This window comes from Miscanthus floridulus, chromosome 18 (assembly GCF_019320115.1).
Source record: "Miscanthus floridulus cultivar M001 chromosome 18, ASM1932011v1, whole genome shotgun sequence".
NCBI classification, from domain to species: domain Eukaryota; kingdom Viridiplantae; phylum Streptophyta; class Magnoliopsida; order Poales; family Poaceae; genus Miscanthus; species Miscanthus floridulus.
Genome location: NC_089597.1, coordinates 4,526,819 through 4,548,553, shown reverse-complemented (window position 1 = coordinate 4,548,553; position 21,735 = coordinate 4,526,819).

Genomic DNA, 21,735 nt, shown 5'->3' with positions numbered 1-21,735 from the left:
GAGCGAATGAAGCGATCTATCTGGCGCATCCCTGTCCCCCTAGTGGAGAGAGAGGGCGTGTGTCGGAGTCATGATGCAGAGCTTTTAGCCTATTGAACAGTGGCAGCTTCTACTAGAACCCGTAGGTTCCGGTAGACTGCCCGCTCCTAGGGGTCGACGGGCTCGGGAACGCCGCGCAGAAGCATTGCCACAGCAGTGATGTTCTGGCCAGCCCGAGCGAATTATGGGAGATCGTTCCCCTCATTCATGATGCCGTGTTGGACCTGATGGGCGTGACCCCGGGCGCCACTCGCCAGGCGATGAGCATGGGGCGCAACGTGCTGTTCCGAATGCGCTGGCGTAGGCAGCAGCTGGTTCTGCCATCGTTGTCGTAATTCCTCAGCGTGCGCTTATGCAGATGTGAGGGCCCCTGCACGTGGGTCTAGAGGGGTGTGAGTCTGCGCAGATTCCACAACCACCGGAGGCTATCCCAGAGCGTCCGCCATAGCGCACTCCCAGGACGGGTGGTGGCGAGGTTCCATGTCGCCGATGCTGGAGCCGTCGCTCTCACCCTCATCATCTGGGAGTTAGTGGGGAGTGGCAGGAGCGTAGCTCGCCATTCCCACGAGTTCGGATGTGAGGGGGATTGCGCTAGCATCCTTCGGAGCCCCCAAGCGTATGCGTCCGTGGGGGACGTGAGGCCATGGGGGAACCGAACATATAGTGTTCATGGCATGGGCAGTACGGTCCCTCCGGATGATCGGTGGGAGATAGTAGATAAAGAGTAAATAACTGTACGCATATTACCTACAACGGGGTTTAAGTAGAGAGTTTGCTCAGAATGAAGCACAGATGCCACGTCGTCGAAGTCGTGCATCCCAGAGTTGATGTAGGGCGCCCCTCCGACGACTGCCAAAATGAGTGCCTCCTCATGGAGGTGTAGTATGCTGAGCCGATCGGCGACGAAGTCCAGGCTTCTAAAGAGGAAGGCCTGGGATGACTCAAAGACAGGTATAGCCCACATCCCAACAGGTGAGAGTGCGGGAAACTCCAGTGAGCCAAAGCGAATTGTATCGCCTGAGCCCGCCACGGCGAGGGTGGTGGAAAAGTGGGCCATCCGATGACCAAAAAAGTGTTGAACGTACAGCGTCTTCCCCACGAACGGCGCCAACTGTCGGTGCAGAAAGTGACCAACACATAAATATTTGTAGTTTTGCCGTATGTTGTGATCGGAGGTGGCCTAGCACTCAATGACACAGGGTTTATACTGGTTCAGGCAACGTGCCCTACGTCCAGTCTAAGTCGGTCAGTGACTTTATTCCTGAGCCCAGGTGCTCGAAGTCTACAGTGGGGTTACAAACAAGAAGGAGAGAAAAGGGGTGTACAAGAGGTCTAGTCGGCTCCGGTCGGAAGGGCCGAGAGCGACAGAAGCTCCGCTATGAGCTGAGTGTTCAAGCATGTGCTTGAGGTCCAAACTTGGCGGTTCTGTGGTTGTGAGCTAGTGAGCTTGACCGATCTAATGAATCTGAATTAACTAGGATGATTTGTCTGAGCTTGAATCAACTAAGTCTCTTGGGAGAGAGCGCATCCCCTTTTATAGATGAAGGGGGTGGCCTTACAAGTGAGAAAGAAGGAGTATGTTTGCTTCTAAGCCTTGTTGCCTACGCCGGCGGGTATAGGATGATGGTAGGCGCCCATAACACTATTTGGATGTCGGGTGAACGTGAGAGGTTTCGTCGCCTTGTTCAGGTATGGCTGATGTCGGTACCTGCATATACTGTTGATGCCTAGAGGCCTATGAGGAGTTTCACCATGTTCACTCGGTATGGTAAATTCCGGCGCCCGCAACACTATCGATGCCCAGAGGAATGGGGGGAGGCCTTACTGTATGGGAGTTAATGGCGCCCACAATACTGTAGGTAAAATGTTGGTGCCTACAACACTGTTTGTGTCAGGGCGGTTGTAGAGTACTATTTCTATAGGTATACAGGGTATGGTCCCTAGTATCGTGGTTTGACTTGTGCGTCTTGCCTTACTTTTCTCCATTCGTTCCCTGGTCCTTTTCGGGCGGGCATCCCCGGTCGGTTGGTCCCAGTCGGCTCTGGTTGCGTCGGTCAGAGAAGAGTAGTGAGCAGGGTCTTTGCATACCCCGGTCGGAGACATGGGGTCGGAGTCGGAAGTAGTGCTTTGGCCAGGCCTTTCGGTCGGAGAGATGTCCGGAGGCGGCCTGGAGACCGAAGTGAGCGCTCTGGTCAGAGAGGTGGGCCAGAGTCGGAAAACGGGCACCGTTCCTCCTTGGCCAGGCCTTCCAGTCGGTGATTGGATCGCCCTTTTGGCCCGTCATTCTGATACTTAGGCCGACCCATGAGTTGCGCGTTGTCAGCTTGGGCCGAGCCTTTGTTGGGAAGCCGGTCTGCGAGGGACCCCGGGTTTATGAACCCGACAACTCTACTCATAATAGTGTCTTAAAATTCTTAGGATACCTTGTATTTTGAGATTAAGGAATAACATTATGTACTATTTTATTTTAATAATTTGTATATTCTTCATTTTGTACGAATAACTTAAAGTACTTTTACTTCTAAATGCAAGTCTCTGAGGTCATTGATAATCTCGAGTATAATACTTTGGCTTGCATTTTGTGGAAGACTATATAGCCTAGATGAATACAGTAACTTACTCCCTCTGTCCCATAATACATGATGTTGTAGCGTTCAAAATTTGTCTCACAAAGCAAGACGTTATAGCCATCCTAGCCTAAGTTGATGTCCCATCAGTCCATCCATGCCTGCTCAGCTACTCTTTTCATCGCCAGGAGGTGAGTGAAAGCATCTAGGCCCCTAGTTGGGTTTTTGTGATTAATGATGACACGAGAATACTATGACTAACGTGTGTTTTGCAAAGGCAATTTGAGTTATGTCATGGTAATGGAAATTGATTGGGCAATCATGGTTATCATGCCCCTATCGATGGAAATTATTTCGGCTTTCAAAGGATGGACGACAAGGTTAAGGACGAACTAGTTCTAAGTGTCGTTTGGTGTCGGAGAGACACTTAGAGTAGTATAGAACTTTGTTTTTCCTTTGATCGTACTATTAAGGGGGTATGGACTAGTTGCTTAACCTACGTGAGTCTAATGGATTAGGTGTGGTGCACACTTGTCAAACTTAACATGAGTTAGCTCAGGAATAGCCCTAAGATCGATAGAAGTCAACTTCATTCACAAAGAATTTCAAATTAGAAGTAAATGGAGAGTCAAATGACTGACCGAACGCTGGTTTGGTTATGACTGGACGCAGTTCGGAGAGTCCGGTCAGTTCATTTGATCGGCAGCAGCAGTCAGAGTGCGACCGGACGCTGGACACCAGTGCTCACCGGACGTGACGCTAGCCGTATCTGTAGCAGCGTGGATAGGCTATTGACCACGGACCAGACGTTGAATAGAGAAATGACTGGACTCTGGGTGCCAGCGTCCGGTCAACAACAGTAAAGTTCCAGAGAGGGTTTTTGATGACCGGACGCATCCGATGGGTGCTGACCGGACGCAGGCCAGAGTCTGGTCAGAGCAAACGGCTCTTTCCGACACGCTGATGTATTACACTGACCAGTGCGTCCGATCATTCCGATACTTACTGAGTTGGACCTCAACCTTTATGTTTTGAATAGGGGGATATAAATACATATCCCACTCGTCCATTTGATGTCTCTTGCCCATTTGTTCAGCTGAGAAACACCTTTAGAGTGCAAGGAAGAGCAAGAGCCTAGTGGGGTGATTGAGATTTGATAATCCAAGATTAAGGACCTCATTAGTGCATAGGGAGTAGCAAGTGTGCATCCATCTTTCTTATTAGGTTTGCCTTGGTCAAGTGAGAGTTTGTGCTTATTACTCTTGGTGATCACCATCACATATACGGCTTGGTGGTTGGGAGCTTGGTGATCATCCGGTGGAGTTTGTGGATGACCCAAGTCATGTTGTGAGCGGTTGTGGATGATTCACCGTGACGGAGTGTCAAAGAATCAGCCCGTAGAGAGCACTTGATCTTTGCGTGGATCAAGGAGAAGCTACACCCTTGCGCGGGTGCTCCAACGAGGACTAGTGGGGAGTGACGACTCTCCGATACCTCGGGAAAACATCGCCGTGTTCATTTTTATCTCTTTATTTTGAGCATTTATATTTGAGCAACTCATTTTATGTCTTTACATTCCTAGAATTATCATGCTAGAGTAGGATTAGAACCTAGGGTGCAAAACTTTTGTACGGGAGAACAATAGAAACACATTCTAGACACAAGGGGTGAAATGGACTAAGTGTAGGGCTTATTTATTGCAAAGATTTAGAATTAGCCCAATTCACCTCTCCCTCTTGGGCATCTTGATCCTTTCAGTGAGAAAAACAGAGAGGTGAGTGGTGTTGTGGTGCATGTCAAATAAAAAATATAGCAGGTGTGTAGGGGTAATGCAAATATTTATCCTCCTCCTTGATCTACGTGACCAACTCTATAACGTCCACATTTATGGGACAGAGGAAGTAGACCGTATGTATGTTACAAATCTATATAATGTTTTGACGTATTGATGGGGCTCAATAGAGTACATGATATGCTTAAGCACTCTTTTGGAGTGTGAGAATTTCACAGGACTATACAAGAATTTCACAGTGCTCACACCCGAATTGACCAATCCGACAAATTCAGGCAAAGCTTGCCGCCCTGGCCGGTTCTAAATTGGCCTTAGCTGGTTTGTGACTTTCCCAAAATGCAATACTTTACCATTGGATTTTCCTTGTCGAGATGATAAAATATCACATAGAGAAAGCCAAATTTGGAGTCCAAACGAGAAAATTACACTTTTGGCCCAGGCTGGTTTGCAAACCGGCCTAGGCCGGTTTTGGAACTTTTCCCAAAATGCAAATTGGACTTTTTTATTGGATTCCTCTCGCCGACAATCAAAATGCATACATAGGATGTCCAATTTAGAGTCTAAATGAAGAAATTACGGATTTAGAAAGTTTCACTCTGAGTTCCTACACGCCACTTTTTGCTGTCTAGATTGGGTTGGAGTCATTTTCATTGGATTAGCAAGGGTTCGCAACCCCTCACGGGATAAGATCACCCATGTCTATATATGAGAGGTCCACAATAGATTAAGGTATCTAATCGATGAAAAAACATTGTTCTCTTCCAACCCCAGGATGTTTTGTACCTCTCTCGGTGAGATTTGTGGACGTCCTAGGTGGTCTTGCAAATCTAAGACACTCCAGACGTGCGGGTCTCCTTGATGGGTCTTGCCGAGAGACGTTCGAGGGTTTTTTTAGCCGAGGAGGCTACAAAAACCACCTCAGGCTAGTTTTTCCTGTCGATGCGTGATTAACCATTAGTCCATGTGGACCGTGCAATCTAGCACTTGAGCTTAGCGGAATCGGTTATTTTACATAGGAAAAACACAGGATACATGAAAAAAATTCCACGTTTCAAAGGCCTAACTTTTTAATAACAAATATAGTGGTACTTTCGTATTTTATATTGGACTAAATATTTAAACAACTATTGTAAGTCAAGGTTTAAACAACTGTCAATTATAATAGAAGAACAGAGATTAGTATAGTTGGTCAAAACCGGGTCAAATCTAATTAAGCTGAGTGAGGTTCAAGCTCCACTGATTCGATCGATTAAGCAAACGCTGCTGCATTATTTTAGTACACGCTGTCAGTCGCCATGCACGCACGAGCGCTACCAGCTGCCGTCCCGTAGATCGACATGGTCCTGCTCGCTTTGACAGCTTAACTTGCTTCCAAACAACGTCAAAGCTGACAAGAGAGACAGGCCACCTGACCGACGACGAAAAGAAGGCCAGCCGGGTGCTGGCCGGCCTCTCTCTGCCATAGATAGACGTACTCCACCGGCTTGCGGCCAGAGGCGGCGTCAGCGCGCAGGCCGGCGCCTGACCCGGTCGCGCGCCTCCGGAGGGAGCCGCGGTCCGCGCGCCGCCTTCCCGGGCGGGCTCTGACACCGTTCTGCCACCGGCCGGCCGGCCTCGAACCCGGAGGGGGGGCGTACGCGGGCGCGCGCATCGCATGGCATGGCATGCCAGGACACGCGAGGAAAAAGCGAAGGATCAGAGGAAGGGCATGCACACATCGAGCTCGCCGCTCTGATCGAGATCGTAAGATTAATCGATCGGCCAAATTTCACGGGCCCGGGCGCCACCCCCGAGCGTCCCCTGGGTTCAGGCAGTCAGCGTGCCTGCTCAACTTGGACCGATCGAAACCGTGGATTCTGATCCGATCGGAAGAACCGATCTATGCATCGCGTTGGAGATGGCGCGTGCACTGCAACCGTGAAGGAAGCGAGCGCGTGCTCCTTTTGAGGCCTTGGCGGGGCCCCGAGAACGAACATGGCAGGCAGCGGGCGACCGGGGACCCGTTCATGGCGGACGGCCGGCCGGCCGGGCCTGACCTTTCGCGGAAAACAAGCTGGACATTCAGGCCACGCACACACCCGCTGATCGCTGCCGGCAACAAACAAGACAAGCGAGGCCATTCCGCGACACCTTTTGCGCGCGCGCGCGATCAGCAGGATCGACCATGGTCCCATGCAAATCTCTCGCTCTATCTCCAACCCAACGTACCCAAATCGAAGACCCATCGGATATTTTGAGTCATGCACAGTGAAAAGGTCCCGAACCCAAACCTCGCGTTCTCCAACAGCCTAAACAAAAACAGCGACGCAAAAGAAGCGCCAGCGTTGTTGACGAGGGCGCCCACATCGCGGCCCTCCACGGCGGCCGCCACCCTCGCCACCCCGCGCCGCGCGTCGTCCCCGGTGACGGTGAGGTCGAACGCCATGCTCCGCACGACAGACCAGAGAAAGCAGAGCAGAGGAGGAGGGCAGAAGGGAAGAGGCAGACCGGAGGGGAAGGGATGGAGCAGGGCAGAGCACGGCGACGGCGGCAGCCTCGACGCTCGGCTCCGACGGTGCTTCGACGCGGTGGAGGTGCTCTGGCTGCACCGGTGCCGGATCCGCCGCTAGCCACCGAGATCCGCAAGAGGAAGAGGAAGAGAGGGCGCTGCTCTTGCAGGGTCACCGGATCCTCCCTGCACCGCCGGGATCCGGCTTGCCGCCGCCTAGAGGACCTCGGCCAGGCCGGATCTGATGGAGAAGAGTGTTGCCACCGGATCTAAGGGACGAGCGCCGCCGCAGCCGTGCTTCGGGCGGATCCCATGCGCCGCTGTCGTCGTGAGGCCGCCCCTGCATCTGCGCCCGTCAAGGATGCACCGCCGGCGCCGGGAGCGTCCCCGCGCGTGGTCTTTGCAGGATCCACCGCCGGGAGTGCGCGCGCGAGCTTGAGCTCGAGTTCCCCGACGGCGGCAGCGGCCCAAGGCTATGCCGGCTCAGCTTGTGATGCGCGGCGAGCAGCGGGCCGAGGTGGTGCTCCCAGGCGGGCGAGAGGGAAGCGAAGCTCGGCCATTCCTTTCCGCGGGCGAGCTCCGGAGATTTGCGTAGCGAGGAGAGAGAGGACGCTTTTTGGCGTTGCCTTTGGACCGGTAGCCAAAATGGGTCGTGTGAATGGGTTACGAGCCGGTATAAGCTAGGCAAAGGTACCGTGCAACACTCATTTTTGGGTTTTTGCGGTATCGTTGGAGTCGGTCTTAGAATTGCTCGTGGAAACGCTGTCCAATCGATCGGTCACTGCACGCATGCAGGTGAACTGTATCCCACTCACTGAAAGAAAGTTCCGGTCTTTCCACTGCCTGCCTTTAGCATCGTCCGTAACCGCATAACGGGCATGTTTTTGTGCGTGAACACCGCAAAGCCACCGCGCGCCAGCCACAAAGGAAACGAATTAAGCATTGGTCAATTGTCCTGTGCGCACTGGTTATATATTTGATCCAAGTGTGGATTAAAGAATTAGCCCTTTGTCTCCCCTCCCATGAACAAAGCTCCTTGGATTGATCTGCCCAAAAAGTCTCCCTCCGGGGTCCAGAGAGAGAGAGAGAGAGTGCTTGGCTGTGGCCTGTGGCTTGGAGTAGTGTTCAGGTTCTATATTCTTCTTGGGATTGGGGTCCTTAGCCTCTCACACCAACCAAACCTGTTGCTGCCCTCCCCGTTCTCCTCGCACCATCTTTCTTTCTGTATAAATAGCCCTTGCTCTCCCCTTCTTTCTCCTCCACCCAACCTGTTACTGAATGTCAAAGATGACCAGCAGCAACTAAGCAGTGTTCCTTCTTCTTCCTCCTGCAGTAACTAGATAGATGGCCTTCTTTGTGATCTTCCACAGCTTTCTTGAACTGCATCTCTAAGAGGAGCAGCTTGAACTCTACCTGCATGAGCAGGTGCAGTTCAATAAAGCTGTGGGAAACTGCAGAGAGCGGCCAACAGAGCAGCATATGGCCGGTGGCGTCAACTTCGTCATCTTGTAGATGCGTGGTGCCTAGAGAGAAATATAAATCCACATGCATGCTGCATGCACCGATCAAGATGTAGTCTTTTCTGTCTGCAGCAGCTGGTAATAATAAGCGAAGGTTTAGTTTCATACTTTCATTTACATTCTCTCCTACCGTGTGACTTGATTGTCCTGCATGCTTTGACAGTTCTTTTTTTGTAAACTTAAAGTTTTTCAGTTCATCGATGTATTTTTTAGTATTATAAATGTTTTTTTCCTCCAAGAAGCTTTACTTCGTTAATTTATGTTCATTCGCAATAGTGATTTTGAGAAGCTTTTTTTCATGTTCTTAGTATATTTTCTCCAAGAAGTTTTTTTCTTCTCCTCTTATTTTTTAATCATTATTAAGAGATTTGGTTTTAAACCCATCTGACAGGAAAAATAGTTTTGCTAAAAGTGAAATTGCAAAATCAACCTCAAATGTTCCCACTTTATCAATATACGCCTGGCATAATCATGCCAGCATTTTTTCTAAAAAAACACCTCAAATTTCACCACAATATTACAGTAAATCATTTAGGAGAGAGTTAGAATAATCTCATAAATTAATATAGTAGTTATCGTAACTCAAAGTGGCCATAGAATAAGTTACTCTGTTACGAGAATCACGAGATTGCTCACGCGCTCAAACACGCGAAGAGAGAGAGAGAGCGTCGAGACCACAAGGACTAACAAGCTTTTAACTTCACAAATTCCTCTAGGACAATGCTGCTTCAAAAAGTTCCACAAAATCTTTAAGCTACCTAGCTAGCTAGCTAGGTTCCTTCACTTGTTATTCCGTATGCAACTATGCAAGGGCATTGATAAACCTGCATTTTTTTCTCATATCAATGTTGCTTGATAATGCATGAACTGATTAGTTTACTCAAGATCTCCTATTGCCAAGGGAATATATATTAAGCTTTTTTCTTATGTATGTAAAAACACATCATTTGTAGTGCCATAAAATATTAATTATTGTTCCTCTTCTTAGGGAAAGTACATTGTTTATAGATGTTTATTATACATGTAACCATCAGACAATTTAGCAGGCAGCCCTTTGCATTGCCTTTCAAGTTATCTCGTAGTAAATCCACAGTTCTTAATTATACACGGAACAGAAGAATGTAAGGGCCTGTTTGGAATTGATGAATGCAAAGATGAGGAAAAGAAGAAAACACACAAATAGAAAATGAGCGCAGATAGAAAACAGCGAATTGACAAACACATGAATTTTATATAAATGAGTATTTGGAACACAGGAATATATATAAAAACATGTTTATTCCTTCATTCTAGTGAATAAGGACGAGCTCAACCCTTCATTCGTATGCAGAAAAAATTGTTAATAGTTTGAAGTTGATGTTTTATTTCCTCCATATGAAAGAAAACAAGCCTTTTCATTGGAAAGGGAAACTTCATTCCTCTGTTCCAAACACCATGCGATATAAGGAAAACATAGAAAGGGATTACTTTTAAATTTCCATAAAAATCTTCCAATCCAAACAATTCCTTACTGTTTCGCGGAAAAAACGGCTGCTCTTTCTGACTTTCTCACACCCATCTCTCTCACATGTCATAGAAAATAAATTCAATGTGCCACGGTGAAAATAGGGGAAAAAATACCGACGAAAAATAAAGCTGGCCTGATGAAAGTTGTTGGTGAAGGGGTGCAATGAGTAGATCTTTTGGTGGCGAAATGAAAAGCCACTGCCAAAGAGCCTGAAACCTCAAATCATAGTACCAGAGCACCAGTACTGGCTACCTTTTTCTTTGCTGTAACACTGACCTACACCCCTATCACCTGCGTCACTGCGTGACAGCCAGCCCAGTCGTTTCCACTCTCCGGTGGCCAAGCAAAGGCCAGGGCGATGGGACTTCCATTCCTGAAGCAAGGACCCGGTCGAGTGCTCCAGTCCACCACTGCGCTCATGACATCTCACGCTGGAAGAAGCCCCCCAGCAGCGCACGCTCGCCGGCAGGGTCAAGCGGGTTTCCTTAAATAGCCATGCACTGCATGCCGTTCCCAGTGATTGTTCTTTTCCCGGTCCATGGTTTTGCTTTGTGTGTGGTCTTGCATTGCGCACCAGCTGCTGCATCAGGCCATCAGCATTCAGCAGCAGTGGAGCCAGTGACATGGCTGGCCGGGCAGGTGGCCGGCCTCTTCGCTTACCCCTGAACAGTCTGATGGCGATGGATGTGCGCCTGTGGCCGGCCTGGTTCAGCGTGGGTGGGTGCATCTTGTCACACCCTGAGCAGTGAGCTAGCACTGTGGCCGGCTGCACAGCGTGCACAACTGCACAAACACAAGGAGAGAACTGGCAAGCTCGGATTAGTGGTATGTCGGTTAATTGTGTAGTAGAACACATGTTACTACAGCTCTTAGCTGAATGTGTTAGGTTGATCTCAACCAAGTTAGCACAAGGGCTAATTGGGTCCTTATCCGCGTCCTAATCGGAGACGCCCAGCCGTTCTTCTGGCTGATGGGTCCAGTCGCGCAGCGCAATAAATATGAGGTGGGGGCTGGGGCTCGAGTCACGAGGTTCACCGTAGCCGCCAGCGCCCCACCGACGTCCTAGCCCTAGTCCGATCTAGAAGGGCGCGCTGTAAGCGACGGAAAGCGCCATCGTCTTCGTCGCCGCCACTGGACCACGCCTCCACGTCACTGCTACCTCGTTGGCGGCGCCATGGCCGCGACTGCGCTCGTCATGAGGTACATTAACAAGTCGTTTATCTAAGTTGAGTTTTACCCGCTAGATCTGCATCTAGAGGTCCTATCAGTTCTATCAATGATATCGGAGCCAGATTGGTGTGCGGATCTAGTTTGGGGTAGTCTAAGTTTTAACATTTAGAAAGAGATGAATCGGAACGAACAAATCCAGTCGAGTAAAACCCTAACCCTAGAAGACGGACGGAGAGGGGGAGGAACCTACCCGGTTTTCTTCACCACCGTTAACACCACCACGCGCGGGAATAAGCACCCGCCGTCGCCTCGCCGGCACACGGGGAGACGGCCGAGCCACGCTCGTCACCGTGCGCGCGAGCCCTGGCCGAGGGCGCCACTACAAGCCCGCTCGACGGCAGCGCGTTCACCCTCGGGCGAACGCGCACGCTGACGAAGGGGCCTGCGGCGGCGTCGGTCTTCTCTTCTCCGGCGTCTGCTGCGCTGAGGGCTGAGAAAGAGGAGAATAGAAACAGCTAGGGTTTTAGGGCGAGCCCCACCGCAGCGCGTGTGGGGGGCTAGGGCACCGTCGCCCAGACCGCTCGACGACGGCACACTCAGCCTAGGGTGAGTGTGCGCACCGGCGAGGGGACCGGCGGCGGCACCACTACCCTTCTCCGGCCGCCACGCGTGGGCGTCACCGCTGCTCCTCTTTTTTCGGCTACGGCGGTGAGAGAGAAAAGGAAAGGGGATGAATGCATTAGGGTTTTTAGGGGAGCGGTCGGGTCGCGGTTTTTGTTTCGCTGAGGAGCGCGGACGACCGTTCGTTCGAGATCGACGGCTCAGATTGCACGGGCCAGATTTAGCCCAGGCGGGGAAGGAGATTCCCGGCCCAGGCCCAGGTTGCGGCCTGGGCACGGGGAAGCGGGGGCACACGAAGCAGGCCACTAGGCCACCGTGTTTTCATTGGCCCGCGCACTGCTATTACGGAATGGGCCGCGCACTGTTCCTCGGGCCGGGCCAAATGCACAGTAATGAGTGTGAATTTATTTATTATTTTTAGAAGCGAATTTTGATGAATTTTGATTAGTTTTTCATCTCTATTCAATTTTGAACCAACGGAATAAATTATTTAGAGAGTACATAAGTTCACAGTAAAATGCTTCTGAAAAGTAGATAAATTATTTTTTCTTGTTTCCGCTACAAGATTTAATGCTGATTATTTTCTAATTAAATTCGAACCAACGAGATAATTTAATTTGAAGAGCAGTTACTTTTAGTAAATTATGATTATGTTTATCCTCTAATTAAATTGGAACCAACGGAAAAATTTAAATTAGAGGAGTAGTCCGATTTGTTTATGTTAAATTATGGTATTGTTATTTTCTGGCCAGCGTTGATGATAACAATATTATAATGAGTTTAAGGTTGAAGTTTAAATCTCTGATAAATTTTACACCAACATGGTCAATTTTTCAGAGAGTAGATAAAGACCAAGAAATGCTCCTGAACTAATAGAATGTATTTTATTATCGTGTTTCACTGCAATGGTGTTGATTATCTTCTAATTAAATTCGAACCAACGGAAGAATTTAATTTTGAAGAGTAGTTATATGTCTTTCAAGTTAATTTATGAGTTTTATGCATTAATTCTATTTTCTGCCCAACGGTGATGTAGAATTAATACAGAAGCATCTTGTAAGTTTTATTTTTTAACCGACGAGATCACTTGGCTGCATGCTAATGGACTGCAATGCTGGGGTATGTGAATAAAAAGGCTCGAGTCAAGCTAGTTCAGGATAATTTTTTGTTAGTTTACTAATTTTCTGATTAAATTGGAACTAACGGGAAGATTTAATTGGAAAATGAAGTATAAGTAAATGTTTTTAGTCATTATGACTAAATTTTTCGTTATGGTAATTTGTATATAGATTTATCCCGTATGGAGAGAAGTTTAGCATAGTACTTATGCTAGTCCATCCTGTATGGCGGGAGAAGTTTTTGTGATGACTCATATGTTATTGTATCCCGCATAGCGAAAGAAGTTTGGGTAGCTCTTATGCTAGTATTGACCATGGCACAATAGAAATGCATCGTCATGGTCAATACTAACCAAAAGATAAGAAAAAGATGTAAGTGTGACTTGTAAAAGTACTGCTAATAAAAGACCTCGATGAGTTCTTAAAGTGGAATGAGAAAAGTGTACTCCTATAAGGATCAAGAAATACCTTTATTTGCATGGCATAATCATGTGAATGAAGTAAGTCATAAGTGTCTCATCGTTCACAATTTTTTGAATAGTTCTCGAAATTATGGCAGTATAGTTCATGCCATATTTCGAGAGGGAGAATTATGATATAAATTAAGAGTAAGAATTAAGATCAATTAAGAAACTACTCTTCATCAAGAGTGAGATAAAGATGTTGATGAGTATGTACTCTTCATTAAGAGTGAGATACAGATTTTGTAAGAAACTGAGTGAGATAAAGATTTTTTTAAATGTGACCGTCGAAGGAGTACAACGGTCATAATAATGATACCCCTAAGCAGAGAAATAGCTAAATTCCTGGACTTTTTAAAAGTTCTGATAGGAAAATAGCATAGTCAGCCTCAAAGATATTAAGGCGGTGCTTAAAGCGTCATATAAGGTTTTAACAAATTAAACCCAAATAAAAAATTTGAGGATACACTATCTTCATAGAAGCTGGGATGATCTGGGGGAGCATGGTATGTACAGACCTATGACTTGAAGAGAAGCGGGACTGCGTGCTCACTTCAGTGATTCAAAACAACGAATTTCTCGATACCTATTGATGTTGTATGACTTATACAACACCTGTTGTTGGCTATTCGAAGAAGATGAATAATTTAAACAAGGATCTTGTGATACATGAGCCTGTAGAATCAATTGCCTCTTGGCAATGAAGACCAACAACAGCCCCACGTAAAAGTGCCAGTAGCTGAGGTCCTAGAATGTCTCAAAGAATTAGTAAACCAGTTTTCTGATGACTATGAAGTCTATGTTAGTGAAGAAATTCAAATGGAGGGTGATCCCACCTTATTTAAAGAAGCCATGAGAAGTGTTTACTCGTTTGAATGGCAAGAATCTATGGAAGTTGAAATGAATTCGATGAGTGCCAACGATGTTTGGGACTTAGAAGAAATTTCTAATGGAGCTAAAATATTAGGCTGTGAAAAGGTCTACAAGACAAAATATGACTCCAAAGGGAATATGGAAAGATATAAAGCATGACTTGTAGCAAAAGGCTTTACACAAAGAGAATGAATAGATTACGATGAGAGTTTTCTCTATAGTCTCATGCAAGAATTCTTTTAGAATCATAATGGTGTTATTGGCATATTATAATTTAGAGTTACATCAGATGGATGTAAAGATGACATTCCTCAACAGGGATTTGTATGAAAACATTTACATGGCACAACCCAAAGGTTTTGTCATGGAAAAAAAAGAACGTATGAGATAACACCTATAGAAATCCATTTATGGGTTAAAATAAGTCTCTAGACAATAGTATTTAAAGTTAATGAAACAATAAAAAAAAGTTTGGGTTTAAAGAAAATGAGAAGGACAATAGCGTTTATGCGAAGTTCAAGAATCAAAAATTGTTTTTCCACATCCTGTGTATAGATGATATCCTACTCACTAGTAGTAATGTTAATCTGCCATTGGAGAAGAAGTCTTTGTCCTCAAGTTTCAATGTGGATGGTCTTGGTGAAGCCTTATTGGTTCTAGGAATTAAAATTCACCGAGATAGATGAAAATGGGCATTAGGACTATCATAAAGGCACACTTAGAAAAGATTCTAAAGAAATAAAGTATGTACGCGAGTAAACCTACACCTGCTCCTATAGTCAAGGGTAATAGATTTGTAAACTTTCAGTGTTCCAGGAACTAATATGAGATCGATAAAATAAATATGGTTCCATATGCTTCAGCTGTTGGAAGCTTAATGAATGTACAAGTAAAAACTTATCCCTGATGTAGCTTACGTATCCGAGATATTTTAGCAGAAGTCTAGTTCAGATATAAATAACTGGAATGGAGTTAAGAATGTCTTTCAATTTTTCAAAGTATCATAGGCCTCATGTTGAGTAAAAAAGAACAAGTACTCTCAAATATTTGTGGGTACAAATATTAAGTTTTGGCGAGATGTGTAGTGAAATCTACAGTAGTTGCTAACACTCGCAGTTGGGGTATTATTATAGAAAAGCTCTAATGAAACAGTTGTGGTGTCATCAATGATGCATACCATAGTATAGCTTGTCATGAGGCCTCAGGAACAGGCAAAAGTGGTTAAGGGAGTATGTACCCGGATTTAACAATGGTAGTCAACAACAATAACCATTTAAAGTAGTTAACTCCTAAGACAACAGGTCAAGTGTGCTGCCAAACACATTTACATTAAGTTATATGTTGTAAAGGAGAAAATCCAGAATTATTTTGAAAGCATTGAGCATATAAGTACCAAACAAGTACTTGCGGATCCACTTATCAATGGCTAACCACCCAGTCGATATGGGTTTACGGAAAAGCCTATGATTTCTGGATACTAAGGGCCTAATTGTGAATCTATTTCAAAACAGAGAGGTGTATTGTAGCTGTTTAATCTAATGGCAACTGACCGTGACGATGAGACACGCTATATGCACTGATCTGTGATGGAATGGAAAAAAGATAAAGTAAGTTAAGCTTAAGTCATAAGGTGAGATCAAGGGGGAGAATGTTAAGTTGATCTCCACCAAGTTAGCTCAACGGCTAATTAGGCTCTTGATTCGCGTCTTGATCGGGGGCGTCCAACCGTTCTTCTGGCTGATGGTCCCCCGTCGCGTAGCGTAATAAATAGGAGGTGGGGGCTAGGGCTCGAGTTACGAGGTTCACTGTAGCCGCCAGCGCCCCACTGACGTCCTAGCCCTAGTCCGATCTAGAAGGGCGCGCTATAAGCGACAGGAAGCGCCATCGCCTTCGTCGCCGCCACTGGACCGCGCCTACACGTCGCTGCTACCTCGTCGGCGGCGCCATGACCGCGACTGCGCTCGACATGAGGTACATTAACAAGTCCTTTAACTAAGTTGAGTTTTACCCGCTAGACTGCACGTAGAGGTCCTATCAGTTCTATCAGAATGCACGTATATTATTATTTTTATTCAGTTTACTGCAGTCAGGTTGGTATGGGCAGTGGTGTGTACAGGTAGAAAGCAAAACTTTTGTTTCTATAAATACAGCCTGAACATGAATGGTCTTTTGGATTTTGTATTTACTTTGGCCTGAGTTTGGTAATAAGCATAATTGCAGTTCAGTAACGTTGTGCACGCACGCTGAAAGGAGTACTGCTAAAATGCCTGAAACGACAGCCGCCCCCACCTTGCCTGATTGCGGTCGTCGATCTACTGCTAAGATGTTCAGACATGGGGCATCCAGATCAAGCAACTGACCCCATGAATCAATCTGCACTGATTTAGCTCAAATGTATATTCTAGAGAGCCCTGCAAGCCTGAAAGAGCTACTACAAATCTACAATGTACAGAACCTGAAGATCCTTTTTTTTGTGACTTAAACCTAAACATCCTTTTTTAGTGACTTAAACCTGAAGATCCTTTTTTAGTGACTTAAACCTCAAGATCCTTGTGTCACTACAAATCGCCATTGCCACATCGCACACAATGAAAACCCATGGCGGATTAGCGGTGAAGCCTGACTGTACATCAAGTTTTTTTAGCCCTTTTGTTAAAAAAAAAACTCCTTTTTTATCCCCAAGCGGCCAGCAGCGGAGTAGTATGTATCAGGTAGAACTTGTATACGACGGTCGACGGATTGACCCAAACTGTCTAAATCTCGAAGGTGAAAGCTACAGCAACAAGCGTGCCTCACGCCCTCACCTCACCTCACCTGACAGATCGAGAGGACGAGCTGCTAGCCTCGCTACGCTGCGCGTGGGGCCGTGGCGTGCGACTGCGAGCCGGGGGCCCAGGCGTCAGTGCCTGTGCCAGGCAACAGTGCCTGGGATGGACGGGGCGTGCATGCATGGCGCATGGAGCCATGCACGGACGGAGGGGGAGAACTTTTCCTAGGAATGGGTGGCCCGTGGCGCGGCCTCCCTGTGCCGTGCCGTCGCTGTGGGGAAGAAAAGCTGCCTTCTGTCGCTGCCTGTGGGCCTCCCTGACCCTGTGGCTGTGGGCGTGATGAGTGGTGAGCAGCTGCGGAAGCAGAGCTTGACAGGGCATGGAAGCAGGAGATATGACCAATCACCCGCACCAGCCTTTCAGGTTGTGTGTGCTTGGCCCTGCTCGATCCGCTAGGTCATCCGGTGTCGTCCGGATTCCATTTGATCCGCTGATCGTGTTCTTTCGTTGTGCCCGGCCGGATATAAAAACTTGGGCTTTGCCTCCATGTGTAATGTGTTCAGCGGAACGGAACAGGATCCGTTTTCATCGGGAGGTTAGCAGATGCACTCGCGAGTGCGCATGCACGCTGCACATCACCGGAGAGTTCAGTCAGCAGCCATGAACAGAGGGATTCTGCATAGGCCTGCACTGCACGAGCGCTTTACAAAACCAAGAGGCAGGACCCGGGACCGTGACATCAAAGCAGGAGAGCCTTCAAATTAAGCGGCGCGTCGTCGGTGACTACTGCCGGTGGGCAGGTCCCCCGATCCGTCAGGGGGCATTGTTTCTGATGCCTTATCAATACTCTTCCTCATGCCTTATAAACACTCTCGCTCAATGAACAGTTCAAGACATCTCGCCCTAGCTGTATACTCCTTCTATCCCCAAATAAATCAATTCCTAGAATACGTGTCGATTAAACTTTTTTTTTAAATTTGACTAACTTTATAGAAAATGGTAACAACTTCTATGACATAAAATGAGCATACTATGAAAATATATTGTATGGTACATCTAATGATATCTTGATGTTTTTTTTCCACAAATTCGCTCAAAATTTCAAAAGTTTGACTTGAGACAACTCCAGGAATCTATTTATTCAGGGACAAAGGGAATTTTGTCCCTGAATAATATTTTGGGACCCTAAACAATCTTGGATATTGATATTTGAAATCCAAGATTTTGAAATTTATTTCAATATCCAAGATTTTGAATTTTGAAATTTAAAATTATCAAACAATCTTGGATATTGATATGGTCTATATGAAAGTTATAGTTCTCAATACAATCTATAACTTTGTAGTTGAAAAGTTTTTTTGTTTGAAGTCATTTAGTGTCCCAAAATTTAATTTTAAATTTAATTTTCAAACTCTATAAACATACAATAATATTTTGGGACCCTAAACAGTTTTAATTCAAAAACTTTTCAACTACAAAGTCGTAGATCGCGTCGAGGGCTTCAATTTTGATATAAAGCTTGTCTTCATTTGAGTTCATATGAAAAAGTTATGAATTATTTTTTGATATAAAGTTTTTAAATCACCCTGTTTTGACCCAGATGAGACTCAAAACCAAGTTTAGAGACCGGGATGACACAAGCTGAACAAGTTTGAGGACCTAAACGGATAATTTGCAAGTTTCGGGACCAGGATGACACAAGCCGAACAAGTTTAGGGACCGAGATGACACAGATAAACAAGTTTAATGACCTAAACGGTTCGATTTAGCGAGTTTAGGGACCGGAATAACACAGCGATACAAGTTTAGGGACCACCGGTGCACTTTACTCCCTTATAAACACTCTTCCTCATGCCTTATAAACACTCTCGCTCAATGAACAGTTCAAGACACCTCGCTCTAGCTGTATATTCCTTCTGTCCCCAAATAAATCAATTCCTAAAATATGTGTCGATCAAACTTTTTTTTAATTTGACTAACTTTATAGAAAAGGTAATAACTTCTATGACATAAAATGAGCATACTATGAAAATATATTGTATGGTACATCTAATGATACTAGTTTGATATTATAAATCTTGATGTTTTTTTTCTATAAATTTGGTCAAAATTTAAAAAGTTTGACTTGAGACAACTCCATGAATCTATTTATTTAGGGACAAAGCGAGTATATACCAGGTGGCCATCTCACCTTTAATTTGATTTTGTGTCTAAAGGAGACAAAGGATAGTTCCTTGTGTTGAAATAATATTCTTGAATTTATTTTAAGCCAAAAGTTCCCAAACCTCGCATAGAACGAGGGAGCGTCGTGCCTTCGTAGGCGAGAGACAACTAAAAAAAAAGGAAGATTAACCTATCAATGCAAGGCTACTTGACCATTTGAGGTCAGCATGTAACCTTCCACAGACATAACTCCGCAACGTAAACCACGATTAGTGTGTATGAGTAGGTAAATGGAGTGCATTAGACAAGAGCTATGCATAGTCCATCCAAGCAATGGATCAAAAAGTCAACTTTTGGTCTTTCTTTAAATTGTTCAGTCAACCTTCGCTGAACTTTACTTAATGCACATGAAAACATATATTTATTGCTTATGTATTGATTGAAACCCCAACATGGATGGGGATTGGGTCGATGGGATGGATCAACCCTATGCCCCCTTGGGCTCGTTCTCCCTTGTTTATCCCTAGAACGTGCGAAATGAAGACTGTTCCGGCTGATTTGTTGTGAGAGAAAAACACTGTTCAGGCTAAAAAAACAAGCTGAAAAGTACGGATTATAAAAGAAGCGAACAGAGGCCTAAGGGCTTATTCGGTTAATTCTCTCCCCAAAGGGTTTGAGAGGATTTTGACTTGTAGCCTTGTAGGGCATAAGAGATTTCCTTCATTCCCTTACAATCCCCATCAAACCGAAAAAGGCCTAAGGGAGAGGAGATGAAATAGTGATGAGTTTGGTTCCCTCTTTGCATGGACAATCAGGTTTGGTACAAGTAGCGGCAGAAGTTTACATAATTTAAGCTAATAACTGAATAGACATAACTGTTAGCAGGGTAAATTTACCTTTTCTGGCACTTGAAGAGGTGAGTATTTAATGGAAGAAGTGTTGCTCAAGAAAGTGAGTTCATTATACAATTTGATGATAAACAAGCCAATCGTTAAAAACAGATATAACATTCGTCTTTTTATGCCCTCATATTCTTAGGATGCATGATATTTAGGCAAGAAAAAATCGAGAATCATCAATTGTTACATTACAAGTATCACTGAACCGGTTGCTCTTTTTGTTATAGTTCTGAAGATCAAAGTCACATGCCTAAAACTACTGCATAAAAATTTGGACAAGTGAAATATGTCCATCTGAGCATGTGCCACCTTCTAAGGACTTTAAATTCAATGCTAACTCTAAATACGTGCAACTTAACTATTCTGTCAAATAGAAAAGCTACCAAGAAGGTAAAAAAAATATTGTTAGACTCTTAAACTAATAAATTTCTTCAGTTTGAAACTTGATACTTTATTCTCTCTCACCAATGGAGCTTGGGAAGGTAAAAAAAATATTGTTAGACTCTTAAACTAATAAATTTCTTCAGTTTGAAACTTGAAACTTTATTCTCTCTCACCAATGGAGCTTGGGAGAAGGATACTGTATCCACAAAATGCTAATCTGAGGCTGCAACATTGCATATTAATTAGAAGTATTCCTTAATGTTATGCATCCATCTCTAGGTTGTTAATGGTTGGATACATATAGCCAAACATATGTTCCTCAGGCCTGTTCGCTTGAACTTATCAGCCTGGCTTATCAGCTAGAATCTACAGTATTTTTCTCTCACAACAAAACAGCTTCAGCCAGCTTATCAGCCGGCTTTAATACCAGCTGAATAGGCCCTCAGGAATACTTGGCTAGTTTGCTTGGCTTAAGCATTAAGATATTGTACTATCTAAATTAAAATTATTGGGGGCCCATATCCCCTATAGCCCCCCATTCATTCGACCATGATCTAACCACCGGCGTGAGCCAAAATGTCTGTTCTTGCAAGGAAGCTCCGTATGGTAGCACCAGTCTCTCCGAAAGAAGTGGATATCCAAAATGCCATTTCGGTGGCTCGCGCGAGATCACCTTCTGAAGAGTTCAGAGAGGAGATCACAGTGGCCAGTGGTAGAAAAGTATGAATAAGGGACCTGTGGGTCCATTGGTCTACCCCCACTAGAGCCAATCACAAAGTGACACGTGGGCAATAGTTGGGCCTCACCTGTCGGCTGCCCTGAGAAAGCACACACGGGGGTGGGGGTCACACATTTCCACTAATGATTCGGATTACGAACCATCCGTGAAAATCGTTCACAATATGAACCATTTGTGAAAATGGTTAAAATCATCACCAACGGTTTCTATAAAATAGACGGTAGAAATGTCGGCGGTGAAAACCGTTTTTGTAGCAGTGAACCAATTAGAGCTCTCGTCTCTAATTCATCACATACTACTACTATTAGTAAACCAAGCTATGACAGCACCGGAAAATGGTGAGACGCACGGATTGAGAGTGTGATGAACCAAAATTTCGAAATACAACATACACATAAACTGGTGAGATGAGCAGAAAAAGAATCCATTGTCCAGACGACGAAATATCATATCATCATCTACATACGCCCATACATTTGCACGTAAATTTTTTTTCGCGGGAACACAAAAACCCAACAAAATGAACAGGATGGATGCTCTGAATTGCCAAATGCCGACAAGAAACACGCGAAGGACCCGTTTCACTCCATCACACGTAATCTTTCTCGCGCTGGCTCCTCGCCGTT